Source organism: Chrysochloris asiatica, unplaced genomic scaffold (assembly GCF_000296735.1).
Source record: "Chrysochloris asiatica unplaced genomic scaffold, ChrAsi1.0 scaffold00054, whole genome shotgun sequence".
Taxonomy (NCBI): Eukaryota; Metazoa; Chordata; class Mammalia; order Afrosoricida; family Chrysochloridae; genus Chrysochloris; species Chrysochloris asiatica.
Genome location: NW_006408572.1, coordinates 7151398 through 7157091, shown reverse-complemented (window position 1 = coordinate 7157091; position 5694 = coordinate 7151398). Strand labels below are relative to the sequence as shown.

Here is a 5694-nt window from a genome sequence, read left to right as displayed (position 1 = left end):
ATGTTGTGTGTGATGTTGTGTGTGTGATGTTGTGCAGGTCTCAGTGGAGCTTCTCGACTAAGATGAACTAGGAAGAAAGGTCTAGAAACTTGCTTCTGAAAATCAGTCAATGAAACAAAACCCATGGATCACAATGGCCACATCTGCAGCCAATCATGGGATGACGAAGGACCGGGCAGCACTCCGTCCTGTTGTTCATGGGCAGCGAACACCACCAACATCCTGGCTGCACTGAGGAGCATGGTTGGTGATGGTTCCTGACACCTCAGGTTTCAATGAACCCAAATAATACAGCTGTCAATGCCAGGCAGGTAGGTGGGGCCTATCCTTCCCCTTGACAATAATCTGTGGGGTCTGGCTTGGGAAGAGGTGCTTTGGATCTCTGTTTTGGGAGAGAAGTGACAGAGAAGCCAGGGCCTGGCTCAGATATATACATCCTGAACTTACCCATGCACTGCCCTCCACACGGGGTCGATGTGGAGATTCAATGGGGTGCAGGCTTTGCAGGTGGAGGCAGACCTTTAATGGCTGCTGATGAGTTGTGGGAGTGTGGGTTTAGGAATGTATGTGAAGGAAGCATCTCCATACAGCTAAATTCCTTTATTAACTTAATGAGTTTGGCTGCTTTCCTGGAAATGCAAGTGCCATTTGGCACCATTGCTGTGCTTCAGAAAGGGTGTCATTAAACTAAGAATCTGTAGAAGTGCACAATAGTCATAAACGAAGCTGTTTGGGAGATTACAGACCAGCACACAGACTTCATAAGGACCTTCCAAAATAAAGCCTGCTCTAGCTTTGCAATCCGAGTGCAGTTAGGAATGAGGGAGGAGATTGTGGAGAGTCCAGTAATTACCTGGATAATCCAATCCCTGCAAGCAATTCTGGGCAATATCTGGAGGACTAATAAGCACTGGATGGCTAATCAGAAGGTCAGTGGTTCAAACCCACCAGCCGCTCCTCAGATACCCTACACAGGGCTGCTATGAGTCAGAACCGACTCAATGGCACTTAACAACAACAACAGTAAAGTTGGAGTCCTGATGTGGCACTGTAGGATAAACACTGGACTGCTAACTGCAAGAGTGGTGGCTCAACCCCACCTGTCACTCCTTGGAACCCCTATACAGGGTCACTATGATCTGAACCGACTTGGTGGCACTTAACAACATAATGTGGAGCAGATTTCAGTGGCGCTTCCAGACTAGGATGGATGAGGAAGAAAGACCTTGTGATCTTTCTTGAAGACCCTACGAGTCACAAGGATTTGATTCTTTTGTGCATGAGCTCTCCATGCGTTGGGGCTGGCCTGATGCCAGCTAATATTAAGGCCATATTGAGGAGTAGTCATAATACTTTCTTGCTCTTTTCTGTCCCTCATTCTCTGATGCATCCTCAAATTCAGGTTTCTAAAGGCAGAAAGTCAATCTCATGTCTTTGTCCTTTTCCTGCCCTAGATTTGCATGAGATTGGTTTGGTGGTTCCCAGGCAGCTTGATGCAGATTGCTTCTTCCAAATACTAGACCAGAGTCAGAGCACCAAAGGCTGAGGCCATTAGGCAAGATGGGATCAGAAATCTCTTCCAGAATCTTTTGTTTCTTAGAATGGGAGGGAGCTTGGAATTTGGGGGAGACTTGGGAACTCACTGGACTTTTGAACTTATAATAATTCAACTTAGTGAAATTCTCCGAGTTGAATTTACACTTGACTGTTATTTGTGGTAATTGTGTGCCAATAAAATCAGCCAAAAGACTTCTGTCTTAATTCTTGGCATACCAGGTTCCCTGGGGACCACAGTTGTAGAAGGAATGGAGCTGAATGTAACAGTCACTGTCTATTGATCACTCTTAGACATTCTTGCCAACTTCACAGCAAGCCCATAATGGTGATACCGGTCCTTTGCAGGTAAGAAGTAAAGGCTCAAAAAGATGAACATACTTTCTAAAGCCCACACAACTGGTAGATGGTGGAGCTAGGACATGAACTTAGGTTGTCTTAGGCCAAATGGTGTCATTTGTACCTCACCTCCCATACCTCTCCTCTTTGGTAAGGAGGATGTGTTTTAGGGGATATAAGTACAGTTAGGTTTGCGCTCGACCCAGTCTGAGAAACGTGTCTGTAGTTCCCTCCAGGATCTCTTGGCTCCTATCCCAGGCAAGGTTTCCACATGGTTGGGTGCTTTTATAAAATTTTTATTTTTCAATTACATGCTCATTGTAACAAATCCAAACAGTAGAGAAATGAATAAACCAAGCAGAGATCGTCCTCTCCCCCCTCTCCCAGTTTAGGGCTTTTTTCTATTCTCCTGTGGAGTCATGATGGAGAGAGCCGGCTCAGGAGCGAGACTGCCTGGTTTAGTTCTGGGCTCCACCACTTACCAATTCCACATCCCTGGGCAAATGACTTAACTTCTCTGAACCTCAGTTTCCTCATCTGTAAAATAGCAGAATAGCTCCTATCTCATGATACAGATGAAATATCTAGATAAGTGCCAAGCAAAGAATAAGTGTTCAATTACTAGCTATTCTTACTATATGGTTTTTAAAATCCAAAATGGATATTAACACTATACATATTGTGCTGTGTCTTCCTTTGTCGTTTTACCTTATGTTGTAGATTTCCTTCCAAGTCTGTACATATGGTGCATTAGAAAAAAGGTTGTGTAGAATATTATTTGTATGGATGTACTAGAATTAATTCATTCAGATATGGACAGATATTTAAATTATTTCTACTTTTGTATCCCCCAGTACAAACAATGTTGTTACCTTATACTTTACATATTCCTGCAAGATTTATGTAAAGTAGGGTTCCAGAAGTGGGAATCACAGGATTTTGGGGCATCTATATTTTATTTGGAGTCCTGGTGTGGCACTGTGGGTTAATGCGCCAGACTGCAAAGCTGTTTGAACTGCAAGGTTGGCGGTTCAAGCTCACCAGCTGTTCCTAGGAAACCCTATACAGGGTTGCTATGGGTTGGAACCAACTCGACGGCACTCAACAACAACAACATATTTTATTTATTTATATATTTTTAAAAAGTTATCAATGACTTAATGAGGTTCTTTCTATGCATGAAATAGAGAATACTAGTTTGTGAGGATAAATTCATTTGTGAGAGCAAACAGCATGAATGTAACATTGGGGTTTAGGGATGGTTTTGATTTTTGGCATAATTTGTGAGTCCACAGCTTTCTGATCCACTTTGTGCTGCTCTGGAATCTCATATTTCTCTTTCTTGGTGTCAAAGACCTCGCCTTCTTGGTGTTGGGTCTTCTGCAGCTTCTTCTTGAAGTAAGCGTCCGTGAGATGTTTGGGGATCTTCACACCACTGATATAAATTTTGGTGGAGGTGGCAATGACAAATTCTGGTGTGTTCTACGCAGAGGAACTCGATCGAGGGACAGAGGTCTAGTCATAAGGAACAAACCACTGGCCAGCTACTTCAATAAAACCACTCTTTTGCCTCAATGGTGCCCAGTGAGGATGATCAGAATGGTCCCAGGAGTGATGCTGGACCACAGTCTTCTGACAGGCTGACTGAAGGTTTTTTTGTTTTGTTTTGTTTTTTGCTGTGGCTCAACAGCTTCCAAGGCATATCTTCAGTCGGGTAATACGTAGGCATTTTACACAGTTTAACCACTTGGGTACCACCATTCTTGTCACCACCAACTGGCTTTGTGATAGTAGCAAGAACCTTCTCCTTCTTCTCAACCCCGGATTTAGCAGCTGAATACTTCCTCATGTACATGGCCTTTCTGGAATACACGGTCGATCAGGAATGCCTACCAATTCCTTGGACTAGAACAGGATTTTGGCTGCAGTGGGGCTTCTGCTTGGGTTTTTTGCCCTTGAGGTTAGCTTTCTTACCTTTGCCACTGGCATCTGCTTTTTTGACTTCAGGCTTCTCCTTGGTAATGGGCTTCTCAACCTTTTCACCCACCATCTTGCAAGATGGGAAAGAGCGGGATCTATATTTTAGATTTGACTATATATTTATAAAAATCTGCCAAAATATCATGTTAATCATACTCTTACTGATAGTGGAATAAAGTCTGATTCCCCAACCCTGGACATTGCTGGGTTTCATCTTGTAATTTCTGGATTGAAGAATGTTCAACTGACTTTGTATATGATACAGATGTTGGTTGTTATTGTTGTTGTTAGGTGCCATCGAGTCAGTTCTGACACATTGAGTTGGCACAACAGAGTGAAACATGGCTTGGTCCGGCACCATCTTCACAATCTTTGTTACGGTTGCTGCTGCCACTGTGCCAATCCATTTCATTGGGTACAAAAGTTGGTACAAATGAATTTCTATTTGATACCATACCCTATTGCTCTCAAATTGATTTTGACTCATTGTGACCCTGCAGGACAGAATAAGACTGCCCCATAGAGTTTCCAAGGCTGCAATCTTTATGGAAACAGACTGCCACATCCCTCTCCCATGAGGCTGCTCGTGGTTCAAAACCACTGACCTTTAAATTAGCAGCCAAGCACATAATCACTATGCTACACATAATCACTACACCATAGATACACAAAGACAATTAAAAAGAGAAAGATAGCCCATAGCAAAAGAGGACAAAAGACATAAAGCCCCTTCAGTACAATTTGGGAAGATGAGAGTGTGTAAAGGAGCACTGCTTGAATGTTCCCTAATCTTTATGACACGTACCCATTTTAGAGATGAGAAAGCTGAGGCACAGAGAGACAAGCAACTTGCCCATAAGCAGGCAGCTGCTGAGTAGCAGAAGTAGAAGTGGAACTCTGAGCTCTTTAATATCAGGATCTATTCTTTGTTCAGCCACCTGTTTCCTTGGAGACGCCTATACACACAAATACTTTGGATTTTCAGGACTAGTGAGTCCTTAGAGAAGTGCAAGTTGCACTCACCTGGGATGCAGGGCTAATGTGATTCTGTCACTCCTCCTGTATGATTTTAGATGTTTTCCCCATTTGTGAGGCAAAGGGGGTGAGCTATCATAAGAAAGCATCAGAGCTGACAAAAGAACACTCTTGTCCCTCACAACCCCAAAGAGAAAGAGAGAGGGAAGGCAGGTGGCAGGATGAGCCATCCTTCTTCCCAGCTGGCTTCATCAGCGGCCTGTGTATTTCTATCCCATAGCCCACAGCTCCTTCTTGCTCTCATTTTCTGGACATGACTATCAATGTAGTAAATCCCAAGTGCATCTGCTTTTTACAAAAAAAAAAATAAATGAAATCAGAGTCTTTTGTATTGGCAAGCTAAGTGTCCATATATCAGTGCTCCTTGAATGTGAAGGCATTTGTGGACCCAGGAAGACAGAGCTTTGAATTATGTATCAAAAAATGATGTTACTTGGAACCTCATCTACACTCAGCTCCACAACAAAACTAGGTGGCTTCTCAAGATGTCTTGAGGATACGGAGTATGACATGGATTTGAAACACACGTAGAGTGTTAGAACATAGTCCTGCATCCTTCTTTAACTCCTGCTCACCTTTCCAATCCCCTTTCCCCCCCTAAGCCACAGCTTCACCCTGGTACTCACAGACTGCCAAATGCATTATGCTTTTGCATATACTGTTCCTTCCTCTGGAATGCCTTTTTTTTTTTTTTTTTAAGTTTATATTGTAAATTGAGTGCCAGGGGAGAACACTGACTTTACACCATCGTTTCATTGCAATGATTACAATCTCCTTTGTGCATTA

General features: G+C 43.1%; 1 pseudogene; it reads right to left on the bottom strand.

The window, feature by feature from the left end:
• Positions 1-1450: 1450 nt before the first annotated feature.
• On the bottom strand, positions 1451-3943 carry LOC102812905 (annotated as a pseudogene).
• Positions 3944-5694: the final 1751 nt, after the last annotated feature.